At 37.2% G+C, this 24,836-nt stretch overlaps 1 protein-coding gene across 8 annotated transcripts in view; it reads right to left on the reverse strand.

Moving 5' to 3' along the window:
* LOC126427102 (poly [ADP-ribose] polymerase tankyrase-2-like) overlaps positions 1 to 24,836 on the reverse strand; it is a 543,050-nt gene that overhangs the window by 405,282 nt on the left and 112,932 nt on the right. For 3 of the 8 annotated variants that reach the window (XM_050089311.1, XM_050089305.1, XM_050089303.1), the window contains exon 1: positions 4,473 to 4,603. The exons of 4 other annotated variants lie outside the window; for them this stretch is intronic. The gene's annotated coding sequence lies outside the window, so the exon portion shown is untranslated. Of the gene's footprint in view, positions 1 to 4,472; positions 4,604 to 24,836 lie in introns of those variants that run through there. One more of the 8 variants, XM_050089306.1, reaches the window with a different exon arrangement.

Genomic DNA, 24,836 nt, shown 5'->3' on the forward strand with positions numbered 1-24,836 from the left:
TGAATTTTTTTCCACCTTTGATACTAATAGTATCGGATGAAAATTAGCATAGTGGTACCAGTAACAGTGAAATAACCTCCAACAGTTAAATTTGTATCCCGTATTTCAGTTTATTTAGGTCAACTAAAGAATAAGATACTAGCATAGGTGAAAAAACTTCAACTGTAAAATTCGTATTCCATATTGCAGTTGACAAACCCCACCCTATGTCTTCCATATTGATAGGAATACATAAAATCCAAACCCACAAACAAAACCAAAAAATAAAAATTGCTCAGAATGAAAAACAATCCTTCTAAAAATCTCATACACACTAAGAATGAAAATATGTACTGAAAGAATTGGAATGAACAGATGGTTTAATACAAGCGACAAAAATGTTACACAATGTCCAGCTCTATCTTTAAAAACATTCATTTATTTCAATTTACAATGATGCTATGCCACAGAAGATGATCCATTTACAACCTACAGCTCGATAATAAAGGCATTCTGGTTGTGAGTAAACTATGATACATTGTATCACGTGTAGGCTCCAGAATACCATCTGCAAATAACCAGCAGAACTCTCAGCAAGTGAGCTATAGTGTGATACTGCGACTGCTGCCCCCCCCCCCCCCCCCCTACACACACACACACACACACAATGAAATATTCGCAGTAGTAGCTGTAACTGGCCGGGAAACACAGGAAGGTTTCAGATAGATTATATAATGGTAAGACAGATCTAGCAACCAAGTTCTAAATTTTAAAACATTTCCAGGGGCAGATGTGGACTCTGGCCACAATTATTATTTGTACATAAAAACTAAAACTTCAAAAAGTCAGAAATTTAAGGTCTGAGATGAGGCCTGGATTAACTGAAAGAACAAGAGGTTTTAGAGGGGATATTATAGAAGAGCAATTCCACCTATCTGCGTTGACCCATTACGTCATGAACCTGGCAGAAATAGCTATTCCAAGAGTCTCCAATGTGGCGCCTATGATGCCACTACATACACACGGCAACAAACACGAAAATATATATAAATAAGACAATTACATTTCCCCAAAAGTACTATCAAACTAAGGGGACAACCACAGGAACCTGTGGGTTTTAGGGTGAGTGCAAGCTAAATATAACAGTAAAAAGAACACACCATGATCCCAAAAGATAAAATGATAAAAAGAAAAAAATTACTACATTCCACTACAACAAAAATGAGCAGGAATCAGATACTTCCCTTGACCTATACAGGCGAAGATACCAAAACATCAATACCTACAACTAAAACAATGAAAATTGGAATCTGACATTTCCCTTGACCAATATACGTCAACCACAAACGATGATACCAAAACACCAACACCTACAATTACAAAAACAGGAATCTGTCATTTCAAGTGACCCACATAGGTCAACCATAATTGTTGATATAAAAAAATCAGCACCTACAACTACGAGAAATAAAATCAAAACCTCAAAGATCCACAAATCAAACATCCGTACATAAATTAAAACATTAATACACCATAAATACACAAAACAACTCGAGAAGAATAGACAAAAAAACCATGTACTTTCAACCAGAAAAATCCCACACTGAAAACTAGATCGGCAAGCGCCCCCCCCCCCCCCAAATATACACACACATTGAACGTCTTGCCACAGTACAAACAACAAACCAGTAACACCTAATGAAAACACCACCCACCCACACAAGGGCACCATGAAACAACAATGCGACATCTACAAACACAACCAACTCAAGCACTGAGCCATAATTACGTCACACACCACAACACCCTTACATCACATGTCAAACCAGACGGGTGGAATCTGATGCTTCCACTGACCCGTAGAGTGTTTCAGAGAGGGCATTAGGGAACAATTGACAAGAATGGGGAAAGAAATACAGTAGAATGGGTAGCTTTGAGAGACAAAATAGTGAAGGCAGCAGAGGATCAAGTAGTTACAACTACTAGGGCTAGTAGAAATCCTTGGGTTACAGAAGAGAACGAATTTGATGAAAGGAGAAAATTCAAAAATGCAGTAAATGAAACAGACAAAACTGAATACAAACGACTAAAAAATGAGATCAGCAGGATGTGCAAATTGGCTAAGCAGGGATGGCTAGAGGCATGATAGATACTGCCAAACAGAAAATTAGAGATATTTGGGGAAGTATGAATATCAAGAACTCAGATGGGAAGCACAGACAGAAAAGCAGAAAGGTGGAAGGAGTATACAGAGGGTCTATACAAGGGAGATGTCCTTGACGGTAATATTATGGAAATGGTAGAGGAAGTAGGTGAAGGTGAAAAGGGAGATGTACTGCATGAAGAATCTGACAAAGCACCGAAAAACCTAAGCTGAAATAAGGCCCCGGGAGTTTACAACATTCTATTAGAACTACTGATAGCCTTGGGAGAGCCAGCCCTAACAAAACTACCATCTGGTGTGCAAGATGGAGGACAGGCAAAATACCCTCAGACTTCAAGAAGAATATAACTCCAAACCAAAAGAAATCAAGTGTTGACAGGTGTGAAAATTACCAAATTATCAGCTGCAAAATACTAATGCACATTCTTTACACACAAATGGAAAAACTGGTGGAAACCGACCACACAGGGAAGATCAGTTTGGATTCTGTAGAAATGTTGGAAGACGCGAGGCAACACTGACCGTAAGACTTCGTTTAGAAGATAGACAAACCTACATTTTTAGAATCTGTAGACTTAGAGGAAGCTTTTGACAATGTTGACTGGAATACATTACCAAATTCTGAAGGTGCCAGACTTCAAACAGGGAGCAAAAGGCTACTCCCAACATGTACAGAAACCATACGGCACTAATAACAATTAAGGTCATGAAAGAGAGTGGGGGGGGGGGGGGGGGAGAAGGGGGGGAGAAGGGAGAGAGTGGTAGACTGTTCCCGATATATCTATATACTGAGCATGGAGTAAAGGATACAAAAGAAAAATTTCGAGTATGAATTAAAACCTAAGGAGAAGGAATAAAAACTGAGGTCTGCTGATGACAATTCCATTAGCAAAGGACCTGTAAGAGCAGTTGAACCGAAAGCACAGTGTCTTGAAAGGAGAATATAAGATGAACAAAAAGAAAAGCAAAATAAGGATAATGGAATTAGTGAATTAAACCGGGTTATGCTAAGGGAATTAGATTAGGAAATGAGACACAAAGTAGTAAATGAGTTTGGCTATTTGGGGAGCAAAATAACTGATGACGGTCGAAGCAGAGAGGATATAAAATGTAGACTATGGCAAGTAAAGCATTTCCGAAGAAGAGAAATTTCTTAACATCGAATACAGGTTAACTGTCAGTAAGTCTTTTCTGGAAGTTTTTGTATGGATTGTAGACGTGTATGAAAGTGAAACATGGACAATTAACAGTTTAAGCAAGAAGAGAATAGAAGCTTTCGAAATGTGGCGCTACAGAAGAATATTGAAGATTAGATGGGTAGATCACATAACTGATGAACTAATGAATAGAACTGGGGAGAAGAGGAATTTGTGGCACAACTTGACTACAACGGAGCAGTTGGTAGGCCACGTTCTGAGGCATCAAGGGATCACCAGTGTAGTATCGGAGGGAAGCGCAGAGGATACAAATCATACAGTGAGACCAAGGCATGAATACAGTAAACAGATTCAGAAACATAGGTTCCAGTAGTTACTGAGATGGAAAAGTTTGCACAGGAGAGAGTATCAACGAGAGTTGCATCAAACCAGTCTTGTGTATTGAAGACAAGTAACGCACTACTCTGCGGCATAGCCTATTTAACACATTTTATTCAAAAAACGTTCGTGGCAAAATGAGAAAACTCACAGTAAATACTGACAAGACCCCAACTACTATTTTTATGCATATAATGGACGTACAACTAAAACTACGAGAAATGATGCAGGGGGGTCCATTACCTAAAATTTGCAGCTAATGCCAATGTTTAAAAAATCAAAACATTAAAAACTATATATGAATACAATGCCTTAAGGAAACACATTACAGCTAACTTCAGTCTTTTATGCTTGTTAATCTTAAAGAAAATTCGCCGTATTCACACATTCAACCTCGTTCCCGAACAAGAACTTTAATACCACATGCTGTTCGAAACAATTTGGCTGCAAAATATGTACAACAGTAACTGTCCTCAATCACAATGTTACCGATGGCGAGAAAATATTCTTACTTTCTATAATGGTCAATACAATAACTGCGATTAAAGAAAAAAAAAATACACATGAACTAATAATTTTTACCAAGCCCTACTATTAGAATGCACAGCTCCCTTTAAGCTTACATCACATCTACAGTTACTACCACGTGGAACCAAGGGCAAGCATACTGTTTCATGAACACACAATATTTTTGCGACGAACGAATCTACAATGTATTGCAAGCAGACCACCGAAACACTTTTTCGCGTCATAGACAAAAAGTTAATATCGCGACTAAAACGATTAGCACTTACCAGTTACAATGAATGAAGAAATACAGACAGCGAAAAACGAACGGCAAACAGAAACTCCTCTTCGGCTACTCAAATCGACGACCACAAAACAAATGAACACGTGAGACGAGGAAATGACCAAAGTATCTGCTACAACGCGAATTGCTACCAACTTCTTTCCTATGTGGTCGAACTAATACATACATCTTTGGTCTTTTGTTTTAAGGCCACCTGATAATTTTCAAATAAGAGTGTTGGATGCATTATACAAATTTAAAGGCAGACACACTCAGACAGATGTCATATATGTGTTCTGACAGCATGTACCAGGTTATATTATAACAAGACTGAAATACAACAAATATCCAGAATGTGGCAAATGTACAATTACAGAAAACAGAATTACGCGTAACATACACATAGAAAGTTATTAAATATTTTCAGTTACAATGTAATCTCTAAAATTTAGTATAATTTTAAATACTTGCTCATTTTACAGACATATCTAATTTTTTTATAACTGATTTTGGTTGCTTACTTAAGTCTTTTGACTGTTTTACGTGGTACACTCATCGTTGGTTTCAATTTTGGCTGTCTCGTGTAATAACTTCCTGTGTTATGCTCATGTATGTCTTTATTATAGGAGCCATAATATCCCGATATCCAATTTATACACTGAAACGTATTTTTCTTGCTGCAATCTATATCTAACTATACTCCAGTCTAATTTTGCCTTTTACATTAAGGAACAATACAGTTTTGCTTTTATATACGATACTGGTTGATCAGTAAATGATACACGCCACAGTTTTTACATTGATAAATTACTTCGTATTTCCGGCCGAAATCTGCTTTTCCTGTTTTGAGCAACTGAGTGAAGTGATAGTTCCTCTAACCTATGACGACAGGTGAGTAAATACAGGTTTTGCCTGGAAAATTAATTTGTTGGTGTGGCTATTATCCACAACAAACATACAAATATTGGTTTTAGAGATTGAAATGTCTTTTTCTTGTGCAATCTATATTTATTTGTGTTCCAGGTGCATTTTATATTTATACCTACAGTAAGTAAATTGTCGACATACACTGATGGTACAAAAATGCAGCACCCCAAGGACAAAATCTTTTTAATGATAAGTGAGTTGACAGGCAGTTAGTTATTCACCGTAGGAGTATATGATAACAACTTTTGATCAAATGAACACACATGTCACACAGTAAAGGATGCGCAAACAGTGGCATTAATTCACAATGTGCCCCCCTCTGGCAGACACACAGATGTGAACTCTCACATGCAAACGATGATAAAGGTGCAAAATGATATGCTGCAATAAACTGTCCTAAGGACCTTTTGCCTATTATTGTAATTCGGCAATGGCTCTTGCAAGCCCTGGAGAATGAGTAAATTACTGTGCCATCATATCTCACACATCTAATAATGACGAGAGATGTGGTGATGTTGCTGATCAGGGCAGTTGTTGCACACCACAAAGAGCATGTTGCATCAAAGAAGCCTTATGTGGACGTGTATTGTCCTGCTGAAGAAAAGCATTAAATGGACTGCGCCCATGCAATGTATTGGGCACTGATTATTTTACCCCACAGAAACACCAAGTATGACCATGAATTGTAACTGATTGCCCTCCCCCAACCCCTACCATGGAGTCTGGAATGGGACCTATGTGAGTCACGAGACCTGCACATTACACGTGTATGTCCGTCACTTCCGCACAAATACAACCTATTCTCATCACTGAAGACAACAGTGCCATTCCACTCTCCAGTCAACACCTTCATGACACCTGAGTACTAGTAGGCATGATTGGTGGTTTCATGGAGTTTGTGGTAACCTGGCCAGAGGCATACTTGGCTTTATCCTGCTGCAAGCAGGTGGTTCCCAATGATGCCCTTACGACACAGCACATGCAACATGAGCCCAGATTTCTTCCCTTAATGATGACTGGCTGGCCACTACTCTTCACACACTTTATCGACATTTATGCCGATCTCTACAAAGCTGAAGACAAGATCGTGGTCTACAGGTGTGGGAATGTTCTACAGCCCACTGATGAAAGCAGCAACATATAACAAACACGTTGTTACCAACATGTGCAGCACTCTGTTGATACGTCTTCCTGTAGGCTGTAGTTTTTCAGCAAGAATATGTACTCTTCGCTGGGGAAGGGTTGTACCATAAAATGCATCTTTAAAATACTTTACACCTCAAAACAAGCAGAGTTACGGCCTGCAGAGTCGAAACACAGGTATACAAATAGCCCTTGTGAGGAACACATGATCTGCAATGACTGAGAGAGTTAAATCATTTATGTAGGGAATAAATCCCATTGACTCGACTATGGAACCTTGTAGCACACCATGTTGGACAGTATAATTCAGGTCTGTGATTGATTCTGTTTCCTCCTCTACTACTGAGCGAGGTGTGGTTAGCACACTGGACTCAGATTCAGGAGGACGAAGGTTCAGACTCGGATATGGCAAGATTTTGGTTTCCATGATTTCTCTAAATAGCTTCAGGTAAATTCCAAGATGTTTCCTTTGAAAGGTGATGACCGACTTCCTTACCCATCCTCCACTAATCCGATAGGACTGGTGACCTTGATGTTTGGTCCCTTACACCCAAATCAACCAACTAACCCCCTGTAGTATATTGGTTTTCTATGTGGTGTTCCCAACTCATAATGTACTATTTCTGAACTTTTTCGTTATGTCTTTGTATTTCCTTTGAAACCCAGTCCGGTAAAGTTTCTCCATAAGTCAGGATGATTTAGAAAGAACCATGAAGATCCCAAGTCTTCTGTGGTCAGTCAAAAGAGCTCACAATATGTTCAGCTAAATCTGTTAATGAGACTATCATTAACTTCCTTTCTCTGATATCAAGTTCTGACAAGTATACTACTAAAAATTTAGTTATAAAACTTACAATTCCATTACTTACTGTCATTTCATAGATTTTTTGCAAAAGTGGAGATAAAAGATGGTGGTTAGCGTTATCCAAATTCATCTATTTTTCCCATGTGACTTCTGCAACTGTATCTTTGTACAGTTATCTTAGAAAAAATAAAGAAAGTGCCACCGTTTACTCACCACCTAGCAGTTTCGACGTGGAAGATCCAGAAAGAGGCAGGGTTTCAGATGGCAGTTGGAGGATGTCTCTGCAAAATAAAGGACTTCAGAGAAAGGGAGGCAACGAAGGAAGAACTGCAAAGATGAACTTGCAATCCACTTTGTATCGGATGTTGGTAAAGTGAAATGGATAGAGAAATATGCATAAATAAATATTAAGTGAAAAGACAAATGTAATTAAAAATTTCCGAACAAAACCCTTATAGCTATAGTTATTACCAATATAAGCCATTAATTTGCAAACTACTTTGTATCAGATGTTAACAAAATGATTTGGCAAGAGAAATAAATAAATTTCTGCGCGAAAATATAGGTGTAATTACAGAATTTCTGACCAAAAGTCTTACAGCCTCAGTTACGTTAGTGAATGATATTTTGCTTACGATTGTAAATATTTTTCTCCCTGGCTTGTCCACGCCTTCCAAAAACTTCACATGTTCGTAAAATATCCATTTTGGAATATAGATCTCTGTTGTCCCAGACCCACTTTGAGTTTTGTCCATTTTACAATCCTCACGATTGTAGTGTGTTTTCATATTTGTCCATTTCCTTTCACACTCCACAAGCAGTACATCAATTTTATCCAAAACTTCTTTCAACAAATCTTTCCTTTTATATCTGTCTTTATATGCAGAATCAGAAGAGTCCTACATAGATTTGTGCATTTCAATTTCTAACAAGAACTGAATTGTTAGATCTGTTGACGGCACCTGGTTTGCCATTGTCGAAACAAAAACAGCAGATGAAGAAAGGAACACAGCAGACGATACGACAGATGCACATGCTCAAGTCACACAACTCTGACGTGTTTTTGCTCAATGACCTTCAACTACAAACTCGAGACAAAACTTCTCTCAAGCAGTTGTTCAGACTCGCGACTTTAAACAACTGAGTTGGTTTTCAGTGTGAAGGCCCCTTTAAGGGGACCACACAGTGGCTCAGGTCGAAAAAAATCGATTTTCGGTTTTCATAATATTTCGATATATTAAGGTTTTATTTAAGTGCTTTGAAAAGAATTTTGCTGAAAAAATTTTTTTTCGAGCAGTGAAAGAGCATTTCCCTACCACATGTGTGTATGTGCAATGCCCCCTTTTATGTCATCCACTTTTCTGCATATATTTTAGATCTTTGTATCCCCTCATTGCATGTTAGGGATTTTTTTGTACTCCCGAGTGTGTTGGCTATCCTTGGAATGCAATGGTCGGTATTCCTTTGTTTCTGCTGTTTGTAAACAACACGCTTTCAATCACATGGTTAGTTTTGTTCAAGTCTGATTGCGAGTAGTTGTTATACTTGCGTTTGCAGTGCTCGTTTACGTGTGTTTTGTTGTATTTTTCGAAGATGACAAAACGTAAACGCATTTTCAAAACGACAATTTAGAGGAAACAAGTGTAGGAAGCTTTCTGTACAAGAGGTTATGTACCCTGGCAACGATGTTTCTAATTGTAATTTTTCAACAAGTGCATCATCAAAGAAGCTCTCACCATTTCAAGAGAGTTACAACTAATTTACTGTAAGTGACAATGGGTGCAGTAACATTATTATAAATTTGAGAACATTGTCAGATGTAATTTCTAAATTTGTACAATGTAGACAGCGCGGTGAGTCACAGAGTGTAAAAATTTGCGCGAGTGCTAGTGGGGGAAAAGGCCTAGCAATTGATTTGGATTTAATTTGCACTAAATGCTCAGCTGTGATTTCATTTATGAGTTTTTCAAAACCAGATGCAAGTGGCCCTTATGCAATCAATACTAGATTAGTTTATGCCTTACGATCCATTTCAAAGGGCATGGCTGCAGGGAGAACACTTTTGTTCAGTGATGAACTTACATCAATCACCAAATAAATTTGAAAAACTGACTGCAGTATTAGAGAAAGCTGTATGTGAGGTCAGGGAGGAAAGTATGAAACTGGCTGCTAGGGAAGCAGTGGAAGAAACTGATGGATATTTGGATATTGCAGTTGCAATTGATGGAAGTTGGCAGAAAAGAGGACATACTTCTCTGAATGGCGTAGTGACTGCAACGAGTGTAGACACCAGTAAAATGTCCTCTACTACTGAGCGAGGTGTGGTTAGCACACTGGACTCAGATTCAGGAGGACGAAGGTTCAGACTCGGATATGGCAAGATTTTGGTTTCCATGATTTCTCTAAATAGCTTCAGGTAAATTCCAAGATGTTTCCTTTGAAAGGTGATGACCGACTTCCTTACCCATCCTCCACTAATCCGATAGGACTGGTGACCTTGATGTTTGGTCCCTTACACCCAAATCAACCAACTAACCCCCTGTAGTATATTGGTTTTCTATGTGGTGTTCCCAACTCATAATGTACTATTTCTGAACTTTTTCGTTATGTCTTTGTATTTCCTTTGAAACCCAGTCCGGTAAAGTTTCTCCATAAGTCAGGATGATTTAGAAAGAACCATGAAGATCCCAAGTCTTCTGTGGTCAGTCAAAAGAGCTCACAATATGTTCAGCTAAATCTGTTAATGAGACTATCATTAACTTCCTTTCTCTGATATCAAGTTCTGACAAGTATACTACTAAAAATTTAGTTATAAAACTTACAATTCCATTACTTACTGTCATTTCATAGATTTTTTGCAAAAGTGGAGATAAAAGATGGTGGTTAGCGTTATCCAAATTCATCTATTTTTCCCATGTGACTTCTGCAACTGTATCTTTGTACAGTTATCTTAGAAAAAATAAAGAAAGTGCCACCGTTTACTCACCACCTAGCAGTTTTGACGTGGAAGATCCAGAAAGAGGCAGGGTTTCAGATGGCAGTTGGAGGATGTCTCTGCAAAATAAAGGACTTCAGAGAAAGGGAGGCAACGAAGGAAGAACTGCAAAGATGAACTTGCAATCCACTTTGTATCGGATGTTGGTAAAGTGAAATGGATAGAGAAATATGCATAAATAAATATTAAGTGAAAAGACAAATGTAATTAAAAATTTCCGAACAAAACCCTTATAGCTATAGTTATTACCAATATAAGCCATTAATTTGCAAACTACTTTGTATCAGATGTTAACAAAATGATTTGGCAAGAGAAATAAATAAATTTCTGCGCGAAAATATAGGTGTAATTACAGAATTTCTGACCAAAAGTCTTACAGCCTCAGTTACGTTAGTGAATGATATTTTGCTTACGATTGTAAATATTTTTCTCCCTGGCTTGTCCACGCCTTCCAAAAACTTCACATGTTCGTAAAATATCCATTTTGGAATATAGATCTCTGTTGTCCCAGACCCACTTTGAGTTTTGTCCATTTTACAATCCTCACGATTGTAGTGTGTTTTCATATTTTCCATTTCCTTTCACACTCCACAAGCAGTACATCAATTTTATCCAAAACTTCTTTCAACAAATCTTTCCTTTTATATCTGTCTTTATATGCAGAATCAGAAGAGTCCTACATAGATTTGTGCATTTCAATTTCTAACAAGAACTGAATTGTTAGATCTGTTGACGGCACCTGGTTTGCCATTGTCGAAACAAAAACAGCAGATGAAGAAAGGAACACAGCAGACGATACGACAGATGCACATGCTCAAGTCACACAACTCTGACGTGTTTTTGCTCAATGACCTTCAACTACAAACTCGAGACAAAACTTCTCTCAAGCAGTTGTTCAGACTCGCGACTTTAAACAACTGAGTTGGTTTTCAGTGTGAAGGCCCCTTTAAGGGGACCACACAGTGGCTCAGGTCGAAAAAAATCGATTTTCGGTTTTCATAATATTTCGATATATTAAGGTTTTATTTAAGTGCTTTGAAAAGAATTTTGCTGAAAAAATTTTTTTTCGAGCAGTGAAAGAGCATTTCCCTACCACATGTGTGTATGTGCAATGCCCCCTTTTATGTCATCCACTTTTCTGCATATATTTTAGATCTTTGTATCCCCTCATTGCATGTTAGGGATTTTTTTGTACTCCCGAGTGTGTTGGCTATCCTTGGAATGCAATGGTCGGTATTCCTTTGTTTCTGCTGTTTGTAAACAACACGCTTTCAATCACATGGTTAGTTTTGTTCAAGTCTGATTGCGAGTAGTTGTTATACTTGCGTTTGCAGTGCTCGTTTACGTGTGTTTTGTTGTATTTTTCGAAGATGACAAAACGTAAACGCATTTTCAAAACGACAATTTAGAGGAAACAAGTGTAGGAAGCTTTCTGTACAAGAGGTTATGTACCCTGGCAACGATGTTTCTAATTGTAATTTTTCAACAAGTGCATCATCAAAGAAGCTCTCACCATTTCAAGAGAGTTACAACTAATTTACTGTAAGTGACAATGGGTGCAGTAACATTATTATAAATTTGAGAACATTGTCAGATGTAATTTCTAAATTTGTACAATGTAGACAGCGCGGTGAGTCACAGAGTGTAAAAATTTGCGCGAGTGCTAGTGGGGGAAAAGGCCTAGCAATTGATTTGGATTTAATTTGCACTAAATGCTCAGCTGTGATTTCATTTATGAGTTTTTCAAAACCAGATGCAAGTGGCCCTTATGCAATCAATACTAGATTAGTTTATGCCTTACGATCCATTTCAAAGGGCATGGCTGCAGGGAGAACACTTTTGTTCAGTGATGAACTTACATCAATCACCAAACAAATTTGAAAAACTGACTGCAGTATTAGAGAAAGCTGTATGTGAGGTCAGGGAGGAAAGTATGAAACTGGCTGCTAGGGAAGCAGTGGAAGAAACTGATGGATATTTGGATATTGCAGTTGCAATTGATGGAAGTTGGCAGAAAAGAGGACATACTTCTCTGAATGGCGTAGTGACTGCAACGAGTGTAGACACCAGTAAAATGTTAGATGTGAAGATAATGTCTAAATGTTGCAAATGTTGTAAAGTCAATGAACAAAAAGAACACAAAAATGGCTCTGAGCACTATGGGACTTAAATTCTGAGGTCATCAGTCCCCTAACCTAAGGACATCACACACATCCATGCCCGAGGCAGGATTCGAACCAGCGACTGTAGCGGTCGCGCGGTTCCAGACTGTAGCGCCTAGAACCGCTCGGCCACCGTGGCCGGCAAAAAGAACACAACAGTGTGGCTAATTTTAGAAGAACAAGTGGTGGTATGGAAGTTCATGGAGTACAACAAATATTTCATCGCTCTGTAGAAACAAGAGGCATAAGGAACACCAAATATTTTGGGGATGGTGACTGTAAGGCATACAACAATGTGGTGAGCTCTAAGCCACATGGAGATGCCATTATTAGCAAAATAGAATGTGTAGGACATGTTCAAAAACGTTTAGGAACAAGGATGAGAAAACTAACTGTTGATATGAGAGAAAAAATTAGAAGATGGAAAATTGTTGACTGGACAGGGTCAGTTAACTAAAACTGAAATAGAAAACTTGCAGGTATACTATGGGCTGGCAATTAGGAGAAATAAAGGAAATCTGGATGCAATGAAGAGAGATGTTTGGTCTATATTCTTCCATAAGTCCTCTACTGATTATAAAGCCCGTCATGGATTGTGTCCATCAGGAGAAAATTCGTGGTGCAAATACAATAGAGCTCAGGCAACTGGAAAATCTAATTCTCACCAGCATTCTCTTCCTGCTGCTGTTATTACAGCAATTAAACCTATTTTCAGAGACTTGGCTCATCCTGACCTTCTAAGGAAATGACACAGAACCCAAATATCTGTTTCAACAGCATAATTTGGAACTGCCTTCCTAAAACTGTATTTGTAGGCATGCATACAATGAAACTAGGAGTTCATGATGCTGTTATTACATTCAACTGTGGTAATATTGGAAAGAGTTGGGTACTGAAAAAGCTGGGAATTAATCCTGGTGAAAATATGATCACTGGGCTGCAACATTGCGATAAAATGAGGAAAGCCGATGCAGACAGGTCTGCATCAAATACGGCCAAGAAAGCAAGACAAACATCCGGGAAGGTGAAAAAGAAGCTGGAAGATCAGTTAGACGCCAAAGAAGGGCCACCATATGCAGCAGGACAGTTTTAATTAACTGTAAGTAACAAAATTCCGAAGTTTTTTCTTTAAAGACAATTTCCTGCAAAATAAAATTTTCAGTACATATACCTCATTACATCAGAAACTATCATAGATAAATGAATGAAAATTTCAGAAACTCTGCGCAACACAAAAATCCACTTCTGGTGCTACATTCATTAATATTTCCCCAATAGGAAGTCCACAAAAAATATTTTCTGAAGAAAAAATTAATATTTTTTGTTAATAAATTAAAAAAAGTATTTGTTAAAAACTATAAAATTGAAAAAGTAGATTTTAGTACAGTGAACTCTATTAGAATCATGTAACATACAGTAAAATACTAAGGTCCTGCATCAAATAGTTTTTTTCAGAAATGGGTCAAATACTTGCCTAAATTAACATGGGTTAGATAGGCAGGGTGTGGGCCCCTTAAACACAGGCATGTACTGGAATGCCAACCGCATTTCACTCCAACATACCATTGGCGCGAAGTTATGAATGTTCCAGAATTATTTGAACAGAGTTCGTACGTTGTTCTTAAATAAATCAGCAATAATTCGTTACAAGAAAAGTCCCTTTTAACTCCATCATCTACTAGATATGAGCGGTTAAAAAGAAAGGGCGTTCAATAAGTTTTGCACAGTCGTCTCTAATTTTTTTATTTTTGGCAAGAGAATGAAATTTTTTGTTCAGAAGATAGCTTTTTCAGGGCTGAAATATTTAGAAAATTCTTTCAAGCGCCGCCATTAACGCGAGCCATCATACCTTCGAAGTCTGCAGGGAGACAATCTGGAGCTGCTCTAATCGTGCCGTGAACTATATGGGCTCCATACACAGAACACCAATATAGTAGAAGTGCAAAGACCACATTATTATACGGAAACATAGAACGACACCAGCGCTACTTGTGGCCTGGCTGTGAAGTTCAATACGAAAAAAATATGGCGCGAAAATCTCTGATGTTTGTTTCTAAATACGCGAATTACAGGACAATATTTTTCATTTAATCTTTGAATGTGGGCCGCATAGTGCAGTGATAAAGGTTTTTGAGATCTTGCAAAGTAATATATAAAAGAAATCTCAATCAAAAACAAACATTAACTACTCGTAGCTGCAGTTTACATTGTGAAAATTTTCGTAAATTACGACGTCACCTGTTGACTGTGAAATTCTTTTGTAAAACTCAATATTGCGATTTTGGCCGTGTGGCCATTATCATGTGGAAATAAACGAGCTTTAGCACATGGCAGACGAAAATCATCTGACTTTGCATGCATATATAAATGGTTTTTACGTTTCCACATATCCTAAAGCACATTATGTCCACTCGAATGATCGAAAGTGGAATAGTAGGTTACACAAATAAATAACTACACAGCTAATGGATAACCAAGAGGTCATTTACAAAAAAATCTGTGCTACAAACCAAGGATGTACTGTAAAGTCTACAAAATCCGATTTATTATTTTTTCTGATGATTGTTATTTATGGATATTCAGTCATCTGATATTTAACTTCTGCACAGTTCAAATAAATTTATGAGACACACAAAATAATACTTTACATCAACTGAAAAACAAATTGGGAGCAGAGCATGTAGACACTCCATGAATGTAGCCAAAATGTTTTTGAAAATGAGACATACAAAGAAAATGAACTGCAACTCATAACATTTTTTTTCTATTTTCCCCAACTTGGCTGTTATTTTGGCAACACCCATCATGTTAAATAATGAAAGAAGACACTGGTACAACATTTGTTTTTAACATTTTTATTTATTTACTTCCTCTTTGAAAACACTGTTGAAAATTAACACAAATTCCCCTTGACAGCACTTTATTCGTTACACTTTTAGAATCCAATCATCAAATCTAGAAAGTGTTAAGTTATGTGCCTGCTGAATTACCAGATTTTGTCATAACAAATCAAAGGCATGATTTTGATACAAGAACATTTGTATATGTATAGGGAGCTTACTCTCATTGTACACATAGTAAACAAAATACAAAGTCTTTTAACATGATTTGAACTTCTTTTTAAGTTGTTGCATACACAATTTCCTCTTGTTTGTAAATTTCTTTTCTTTCACATCCTTGTATATTATAAATGGAATACTTGTCTTCAGAAGTCTCTCTTCAATGTCATGTTTATTACAAATTGTTGTATGAGACAGAACAAATTTTTTTTTAAATTATCATGTAGTCTTGTTGTGTGACCATGACTATTTAGATACTCATACAGCTGATCATGGAGTGCCCTTAGGAAAATCATGACTCTTTCACTTGCATATTTCAAATGAGAATGCTCCTCACTATTCTCTTTAAATGAGGTAAACAAATGATTCAGTCACAACAGAGGAGTAGAGACTGGTATTACATGTTTCACAATCATCTGGTACATCTATGGCTTTTAGTACACAGCCTGCTACATAGGCTAAGGATTGTTGATCGTCTACAGACTCGATGATACCATCTGAGTAAGAATAAATTTGCTCAGATGTATCAGTGTCTTTCATCTCACATTCACTTAAATGGTCACTCCTACCACTAGCTGCCAAAAAGTAGCACAAACTGCTCAAGGGAGTGTAATCATCATTTTCACAGTTACTTACACTCATGGGTTTGAAAGGCAAAGTCATATGATTGACAACACAAGTCTTCAGAGCTTGTACAAACTGAAAACAAGTTGGGTTTGTATTAGCAATACCATGTTGTCTTATACAACAAAATAAATTTTCTAAAGCATCTTGATTGAACGCCTTTAAATTTAAGTACTTAAAGCCAACCACTTTCAAGGTCTTCCACAAGAAAATAATAGACTGTAATGTAATCTGCCAACCTTTTATGAAGCTAAACATATTAGTCTTGTTTCTTCCCATTTTTAAATCTATTATTTGCCAGCTGCCTATTTCCCTCAATATGCTATACCACATTTCTAAATGTGGCGAATTTTCTGATAAAGCACACCTAAATTGTTTTCCATCCCTGGGATATTGCTCATTACTGTTGAGTGAATCAAAGAGATTATCTACCTTTTCCACAAACTCAGCTGTGTGTATAGCGTCAGATGGTAATGTGTGAGTAGAAACATATGTTTCAATTGCAGCTGCAACAGTATGGCTCATTTGTGCAGCAGCAACTTTTACCTTCATTTTGACATGGCAATCAGAAAAGTTAAAGTGTTGTGCTTTTAATTTGGGTAGAGTTTTGAACCGTTTTTTTTATCCAAGAAGAACACTGTACTGATGTACTCAAACTTTGCTGCTTTGTGAGGATCAAATTGAATTTTATTATCTATCAAAGCATTTCTAGTGTTTTTGAGCAGATGTGGTTCATCATAAATGGTAGCAATTGGTTGATTATTGACGACAAAATGAAATATACTGGGCTTCAACAAATTTGCTTCACACAGTTGCATAAGGGCCTTTTGGTTTGTTGCATTCTGGTCACATACAGTACAAACCACTTTGAAGCCAATATTCTGTAGTTCACTTGTGATGTGAACAATGAGTGATTTCAAATGGGTGTAATGGAAAGTGGTTGCGGTAAAATCATATGCTAGAACTTGTTTCCAAGTTCTGTGAATGCCTTTCAGCATAAAAACCAATGCTTGACTAGCAGCTACAGGTGAACGTCCTAAATGACCCAAGTCCTGATACCCATAGATTAGCTGTTTGTGTGCATCATAATACATACCATCATCCAGAGACATTTCATCAAAAAGTAGAGCACAATACTTGTCATTTTCATGCATATTACTTACTTCCCTTGCTAAAAAGTTTAATAAAGCTGGATTAAGTCCTGTATCAAATGGTGTGTGGGAAAGCACTCCCTTGAGCAGCCTGACAGATGGAAGGGAGAAGTATGTGGCCAAATATCTGTACAACCGGGGACCACGCTTATAAATAGATAAAGCAAATGCCTTATCTTGTGTAGACCACCGTACTGCTGTGGACTGCATATTGGCATTTCTTAACTGACTATTAATAAAAGTTTTAATCACATCATTCAACTCTTCTTCAATTAACTGAAATTTCCTGTCATCATACAACTCTTTTAGAATTTTCAGTTTATTCCTCTCATTCTGTAGCTGTTTTTTCAATTTACACACTCTGAAAACTGTAATTCTATGCGATTTATACATTTTGTGTTTTCTTGGAGTTAAATCACGTTTAGAAACACCAGATCCCATTACACCTGGACTACTTTCAACGTCATAAACAGGTGAGGATGAAAAGCTGTACTCACCTTCATCTGTGCTCTGTAAAGGGGGACTGCTTCGTTGTATTACTGCAGATTTTGCATTGTGACCTGTCTCGTGCACACTTATATTTGCACCCAATGTGGTGAAACCGCCACCACCACCACCACAGATGGGTGGGGGGAAGGTGATACAACACCAATTCCATGTGCTTTGGTATAACACCAGGATTTAGCCTGTGTCTAGTAAAGTTCACAAAATCTGCTTCATAAAAATGATCCTCACACACATAATAATAACTACAGTTGACACCTTCATCTATATTACGGATCAATTTCCAGTGGAAATTTATAGAAATGTTTATTCTTGTGTTTGGAATTTGTTTTTACATAATAACTACTCCTGCATCCAGGAAACTTGCACGAGTATTTCAATTTCAATCTCAAACTGGATTCTTCTCTTCCTGTATGATCCATCCTCATGTGTCTGAAATGTTATTCAAACCAAAAATTAGGAATGAGAAAAATGATCAGGTATGGTTTACATTGATTAATGTTAAAGAAAACTCAATGTGAAATTAATTTCACTATCAAAAATCATATTAGCTTATGTCTAAATGCAGCTATCCTGTACTGAAATATTGATAACTGTTATCAGGGCTTGTAATCTGATGTGGTATTGCTACAAAATAGTGAAAAAACGAAACAAATTCTCATTTCTACTACGGATATGCACATCACTCTATATATAACTGCGTGAGCATAGTTGCACTATATTCTATATTCAACACTACTTCGATAAACAGTGCTATCAGGCGGTAGAAACACTGCTTATTGTACCATTTCAGTATATTTCAGCATCTAGATACCATGGTAGATACCAAATTCAACTGTACATTATCAGTAACAGTTACAGCTGTAAATCTGTATTACATTGTGTTGAGCATTAATGTGCGAGAAGATTTCTACTGCATTGGATATTGCCACAATAATACGTGTAAATGTTCAACTGCTTGAAGGACCTGCTTTGTGTGACTTCGAAACAAATGTCTTATTATGTGAGAACACAACCTTTGTCGATACAACAGCAACAGACACTTTTTACCTGGATAGAGTGTTATGTACTGAACAGAATATTTACTGTCGAAAACGGGAAATAGAACACACTTGAGGCATTACGAATCAATTGTAACACGTCCAATATTTGGTATGTAGTAAACGGCACAATAAATGATACTTATTATGTCACTAAGAGTACTTCGTGGCAAAAAGGAAGATGAATCAAAGCCAGAATTATATTCCATTACAGGATTCGGAAAGTTGAATACCAACTATGTCAAAAGCTGCTAGCATGGGATTCTCTATGAAATACAAGGAAATATGAACATAAATAAGAAAATACTTACCCTTTAAGTAAACTGAGCAACAGAAATTGTATTTCTTTGCAGGAACAAATATACAAGAGTCCACAGAACGTAATGTGATGATACAACCTCGTGTTTTATATGAAACAAAAGTAAAAAGTAAATACTGAATCATCACACCATCAAATATTACGAATGCATCCAAAAATTAAGCAGAATAATAGCAACATACTTACACTGCAATTTAAATGAAAAATCACGATCACGTTGCTACGATACCAAAACAATTATGGAAGACTACGTCATCCAATAGGAACACGAGACTATAAATTGCTAAACTTGCAGCGCTCCAAGTGGCCTGGAACCAAACCAATGCCGTGTTACCGGAAATCCCTATATGAGTTTCACCCCCCTGGCTCCATATCCAATCCCAGTGAGTTGCAACTGAGTGATAGATTGAATTTTGCTTAAACTTTATAACTCCCTTTACTATTCTATCCTCCAAAATTGCAGTTAGTATTATTTTCACAAAATGCCACTATTTTCTTATTTTAAATCATTGCACGATAATAGTTCCTTCAAATAATCGAGAACAGTATCCAATGTTTCATCAGGCTGCTCCCTAAGCTGTACATTAATTGAAAGAAACGTTGAACTAATTTTTAATTTTCGTGAATTATTTTGTGAAGAAGTGTCTAAGAGTCAAAATGTGTAAAGAAAATTCTGTGAAACAAAATGAAGGAGGCACATTCGTTTCTCTAACGATATAAAATAGTTGAAAGCGGCTTGTTCACTATTTCTCTCTTCTGTCCTCTGCTGTGTACATGTCATTTGTGTAAACTGTACACTTTCGTTGAATAATTGCGGTAATTTGGTGGGTAGTAGCCGTGTTTCATTTGAAGATCCCTTTCCTTGCTATTCATGACACATGTGATTTTATTATGCAATTGTTTAGTACAGTGTCAGGCTGCATCGAAGAGAAGTTCCTAGCGCATTGTTTGGTGGCCACAGCCGAACACTGTTAGTGCTTATTCGGCATTTAATGGATCAGATTGTAATTCCTGCGTCCCTGAGGTCATTTTTACTGATAGTTTTCTCTCAAAATACACGCGCGCGCGTGTGAGCGTGTGTGTGTGTGTGTGTGTGTGTGTGTCCGGATGCAGGATTCGGGATACAAACTTATTATCAAGAAAGAAATCCGGACAAGGAAATGGATGTGGACTAATTGTTGAGGCAGTTCGGCAACGGCGAAGCATTCGGGCGTGACGTTCAGATCTCTTGATTTCAGCAAACCAGCTACAATGTGTCAAGTGTCAACTGTAAAGTAATTTCAGTCGGACTGTAGTAGACGTTGGAATACTGGTGATCGGGTAGTGTAAATGACCACCTGATGGACAAATTTACATGTCAAAGTTTTTCTTTTTTATGGTAATATTTTATATTGGAGTCAGTGATGGCTCATAATAACATTTCTGCAGTTACCTCGCAAACGTCTTGTTTACGACCCGTGTTTGTTCCAGCATTTTTGCTTCAGTTGTGCAGTTAGACAGTGTTACTTTTTACTTCCACTGCGATACACCCTGTATGGATGATTACAAACATTTTTTAAAACAGTTTTTAGAAGTCTTAGCAAATACATTAAATGGCAATGGATTGTTTCGTTTCTTAGTATTTCGTAATGCAATAAAATTTCGAAATTCATTTCTGTTACGGAGAAATGTCTTTGTGGTACTTATACTAAAAGAAAGAAACAACCTACTTCGACAATCACTAGATTTGTACTTATTTTTAAAGATCTTACCGCGAGGCGAAAGAAAGGAAAGTAGTGTCAGAGGGAGAAGAACTTGGAAGCCAAATGAAATGTTCTTGCTCGTTGAGAGAAATGTTCTCCAACCATCCCTGGGAATGCTAAGTATGACGTCCGTCATCTCCATACCAAAAGTCAGACCTGGCGGACGCTGACAGTGAAGAGTTCCCGGCGAACGGAAAGGCTTCGTACAAGCGGGTGAGTGTATACGACTTGTGGATGCCGGTATAGCAGTTCTCTACTCGCGCACACCTGACATGGCGGAACTGGACTCTAGAGACAGCGAAACACGGGAAGTGACGTAGTTCACAGAAGTTACCACATCCAGTTGAAGAAGCCTAGACTCTAGCGACCATGGAGGTAAGAATAAGGGGAGATGGCGCTACGTATCCCAGCCGTACTACCTTTTGAAGCCATGGGGGCGTGGCTCGCTACCATGACACTCTGACCAAAACATTTCCAGTGTGCTATAGCGCTGCGTGTATTAAAGTCGCTAATTGCACCATATACGCATGTAACGTCATCAGATTGGTTGTTTCAAAGTTTTTGTTTAAAATAAAATCTCGTAAAGGCGAAATTCCGCGTTTCTTCTGATTAAAAATAGTCTTTAATGTAATATTACGAATAGCTAGTCTTCAATGTAAACGATACAATTTTGTTAATTCAGTAATCAACGTGTATCACAAACTAGGGTTCTTTCTTTACTTATTCTTACGATCATCTGATTGGACGAAGCAATGCCAGATTTACGAAAAGTGATGACGTCTTTTCAGATTTTCGTGACATACAAACCAAAACTTTTCAGTTGTTTGAGTTCAGAATGATGTATTGTAGCAGCTATTTACTAATGTGTAACAGACTGATTGCGGTTCTGACCACCACCTATATCTGAAGAGGTAACCAAAAGATCTGTCTTTGTTGTTAATTATTTAAACAATGAAGCAGCTGATAAATAAGTCTGATAAAATAACTCAATGTGAGTTAATGTTTAGCCAACAACCTGTCACATTGTGCACAACTTCATTCTGTTGTGAAGTGGAATATAACTGCGGAGAATCCCAAGAAATATAAATTAGGTGTTTGTTATACACAAAACAGGTACTTTCAGTTTGCATAACATTGACCCTGAGGAAGAAAACAAAACTCTTTGCCATACAGTTCATACACACTTCAATACATACCCACATTTCTTCTCTAAAGTGATATGCAGCAGCTCTAATATGAGACTAGGGCACTTTTTTTAGTAACTAATAAATCAACTGCAGCAGCACTTAAATGACATGTCAGTTAGCCAAGGCAGTATAACAATGTTCCAATTTTCATCTGCTATGTGACCCATTTTAATATTAGTAAGGAGTTCTACTTATTGCTTACTTACCTTAGGTTCCAATTTCTTATTTTGGTATGGAAGAGATTTCTTAACAGGGCAACAATGTCCCAGTGTTTTTAGGTAGCTTAGGCATAAACCATTCTTCATTGAGCTTTGTTTATGTCATTCCCTATTTTATAACTTTCATTCTTTTAAATGCAAGCCTTTCTTGTCAAGCTGACAGGTATTTACAGTGGTACAAAATGAAATGATGAAGGGATTGAGACAGATCATGGAGCAAAACTTTACATCATAGTTTGAGAAGTGTGGAATGTCTCAATCAATAAGCAGAAGCTTCATTGCTTGCCAATGACAAAGTTTTACTAACATTGAAACTAGGATTTGCTTTTGAAATCATTGTCCTAATAAAAATATAGGCTATATATTCCTTATTCATTCATAAAAAGTATGGGAACTGGGAATGAAATAAAGCATAAATATTAGGTACTATATTCAGAATTTTATTCCAGCAAAAAAGCTTTTCTTGATCTGTTAACTGCCTTTTTCACAAGATTGTGGAATTTAAAAATAACACAGTTCTATGTACAAAAAAAAAAAAATATGAAATTGTAACAAAGTCCACATCATCGCTTGTTGAGAATGAAAGAAATGTCTCAGTCTCCTGACTGATACAAATGTAATACTATTTACCATTCCACATACATATGATTTATCACAGTGGTCTTGCATAAACCAGGAAAGTAGTCAAGCAAACAAACATAAGAAAATATGCAATCATTTATAAAATACGTCTTACTACAGATATAAACGTTGGGGTCTGTAGTTTCTGTACAACACATGGGTTACATTTCAATGGATTAGGGGCGAGACTGCTAGAAAATTTAGTGTCCAATGAAGTAGTGAAAAACCAATAATGCCCACCCTCTCATTTTTTTAGAGTAAACCACTGTTGGACTAGATCACAAAAAATATAATTTGTAATGACACACAAGCAAAAACCATAACATACCAAACAATGATGGGAATGTATTTCAATGTGCCAAAAATGAGGCAATTCCATTTCTCATTAATATGTTGTCACTCGTGGAAACTTAATTAACAACACTGGCTAGAACATACTACAGCATACTCTGCGAAACAATTGCTAAATATTTCAAAAAGAAATGTATGACCCATTTGGAAGCACACAGATCAGAAGCTATTGCAGAACCAGTACTGCATACTGGTATGGTGGAGAATCAATCACTTGGAAACACTACATATAATGTAGTTCCAAATGTTGGTTTGAGGAAGATATATTTGAAAGGTATTACACACACACATAAAATTAGAATTGTCTGACTCCATCACACACCAGGAACAAATTTTCATAGCTACACTGAATATGCTAGTACTACTAGTTTTAAGATACAGACATCACAAACATTTTGTAGCTGGTTATAACAACATAGACATAACAGAAAAGGAAGAATGTGCATCATTTATTAATTACAATAAGGTTACATTCCCAGTTTGCCTCAATATAATGAGTGCTTTATACAAGATGCCTCACACACTAGACCTCTGTGTACAAATATCAGTTACTGACCTTTAAAGAGTACCAGGTTTGTATAGGTTGTCCTGATTTTATTTTCATGCAATGCATCACTTATTCTCTTGGGTGCACATTTTTGCCGTGTCAGGAGGTATTGTGTGGCAATTGCTTTAATCAGCAGCATCATATGATTGTCCAAGGGATGCTGATTTTTCATGTGGTCTGCTAACTCCTTAAACACTGGCTTGAATATGAATTCACTAAGCACCTCAGACACACATTTGGAAAACTGATTTTTCAAAGGAACTTTAGAATTACCTGTAGTATAGCACCTGAACACTTTTTCTGCACACACACAGATGTCAACAACACCATTTGATGGGAAAACCAACCATCCCCTACTCTTTCTATGAATGAGGGAATAAGCAACATGGCTACCATCCCCTCTCAACACAGATAAACATGGTTCACATTTTAAGGTTTTCTCTAAGTGACGCACCACAAATCCAGCTATATATACTACAATATGGACTGCCACTTCAGAGAGATAAATTCCAGTAGCAAAGTAATCGTGGTCGTTGTCAGTTGTTGCTGCACTATTCTCCGTGCTTAGTAACTGCCACCGTTCCGAAGTGTTATTTATGTGATCTTCAACATTGGAACTGCTGAAAGTAAGAATGGGAATATCTTCCAAAGTTATACAATTCCCTCTTTCTGATCCACGGATCTCACTATGAATTAGTAGCCTCTTGTATGCTGCAACAAACTGGTGAGCAGTGGGGTTGTTATTCCAACCACCACGACATCGTTTCTTATCACAACAGTACTGTATGGCATCTGCCACAGAATTGCTAAGCAGCTGAGTAGCCAGTTTCACCTTCATTTTATTTTTTAAAAAATTAAGGTGACTGGCAGTGATCTTGTTGCCTATGTGGAGCCCTTCCTTGACCTGTAATTTATGTAACAGTTCCAAAAAGTGCCAAGAAATGACACCATCTTGCTCATCCCAAAGAAATTT

This window comes from Schistocerca serialis, chromosome 11 (assembly GCF_023864345.2).
Source record: "Schistocerca serialis cubense isolate TAMUIC-IGC-003099 chromosome 11, iqSchSeri2.2, whole genome shotgun sequence".
NCBI lineage: Eukaryota > Metazoa > Arthropoda > Insecta > Orthoptera > Acrididae > Schistocerca > Schistocerca serialis.